Genomic DNA, 1,645 nt, shown 5'->3' with positions numbered 1-1,645 from the left:
TGTGTGTGTGTGTGTGTGTACTGGGGTCTGGTCACGCACTGCAAATGCCAGCCTTGTCATGACTTGTAGAGCTCTGCCCATCCAGTGGCTGGGATGCTGATGGGTTCGGAGAGCGATGTGGGTCACTCACAGACCAAGGGACCAAGAGAGGGACCCAGTGCCTACTGAGATCCATGTCATACCTCATCGGTGAGGACTTCGTGTAAAAAATAATCTCCTGGCACAATTTATTCCTTGCTCCTCACGACTCCCACCACCCGTTCCACACACCTGCATGACGGAACTCATCACACTTGATTATTACAGGTGTTTCTACCCGACCAGGTGTGAGCTTCTGGTGAACCTAGACTCTTGTTTTCCTGGTCTCTGCATTCTGCAAGGACTAATCCAGCCTCGGACACATACTAGGTACTGGGTGAGTATTTGCTGACTCGAGAAAGATGCAGAATGAGTCTGAAGGGGATCTGCTGCATTGACTGGAGTAAGCACGACAAGCCACCTCTTCTGGAAAGGGCAGGAAGCAGAAACGTAGAAGCAGTCCAGTGTAACAGAGCTGGCCGCAATGCCCACCTACCCCCCCGCCCCACTCCCCTCTCGCCCCTCACCTGCCGCTCCTGGAACCTCAAAGCCACCCACATTTACCCCCCAAACAGGTTTTAAGAAAACAAGCAGGGATCCCCCGGCACCCCACCCCACCCAGCTGCTCTTAGCAGAGCCCAAGACAAGGACGTGAAGTTACCTTGAAACGGAGCTAGTTTGCATCTGTGATTGCTGGTTCAAGGGTCGCGTTTCCCAGCCCTGCTGAACCCCGGACAGCAGATATCTAACACCCGTCTGCGGAAGAAACGGCTGTGCCTCGCTCCTCCCTGGCCAAACGCGTTTGCTCACCCATCCCTGCAGAACAAATCATGTTCTTTTCCTTGCGCTAAAATCCATCTCTAAACAAATCCTCTCTGTGTCCCTAAGAAACGGCTCCCACGCCCGCGGAGGGCGCCCTCCACATGCAGAAATACACGCTCACGAACCCCAGCCGAGAGCCACCAGGTGTAAGCATGTTTTTCATCTGTTCTTCAGGAACAAACCGCCACCAGCAAAACCCATCTCCTAGGAATAGAATGGAAACTAACAGCCGTGGCTAGGAAGCTTAAGGAAACGGACTTAACAAATGTCAGTAGCCTTAAGTTGCAGAACTGAACGGCGCTAACAGTTCAAACCGGGTTTAAAAACAGCCCTTGGGAATGCCACCTTCAAAGAAGCGCGCAGCCGCAGGCGGCGGGCAAGTCCTCGTTTTTCCGCTCCGGCTTTCCAAGTCTCCCCCTGTCTTTGGTGCCATTTACTATAAACAATTCAGAGGTAGCAGCGGGTCCGTTTCGGCCGCGCAGGCGAGCTGGGGAGGCCCCTGGAGCGCGCGGGGTCCGCGCCCGGCCGGCTCTGCACGCTCCGGAGCGAGCCACGGCTTCGCCTACCTGGGTGGGAAATCCGCGGGCGGGGGCGGCGGCGGATGCGGGTGCGGGTGTGGGTGCGGGAGGAGCAGCGTCGGCGCTGGCGGCCCAGCCCGCAGCTCCGGCCACCGCGGCGCTGGGGCGATCCCGGCGGAGGCAGGAGTCCGCGGCTGTCACACCTGCATCACGGCGCCCACGCCGCC

At 57.6% G+C, this 1,645-nt stretch overlaps 1 protein-coding gene across 1 annotated transcript in view; it reads right to left on the bottom strand.

Moving 5' to 3' along the window:
- SV2B (synaptic vesicle glycoprotein 2B) overlaps window positions 1-1,639 on the bottom strand; it is a 194,495-nt gene extending 192,856 nt beyond the window's left edge. The window contains exon 1 of the mRNA XM_034667911.1: window positions 1,467-1,639. The gene's annotated coding sequence lies outside the window, so the exon portion shown is untranslated. The remainder of the gene's footprint in view (window positions 1-1,466) is intronic.
- Window positions 1,640-1,645: the final 6 nt, after the last annotated feature.

Source organism: Ailuropoda melanoleuca, chromosome 9 (assembly GCF_002007445.2).
Source record: "Ailuropoda melanoleuca isolate Jingjing chromosome 9, ASM200744v2, whole genome shotgun sequence".
NCBI classification, from domain to species: Eukaryota; Metazoa; Chordata; class Mammalia; order Carnivora; family Ursidae; genus Ailuropoda; species Ailuropoda melanoleuca.
This window is presented reverse-complemented; position numbering and strand designations above follow the sequence as displayed.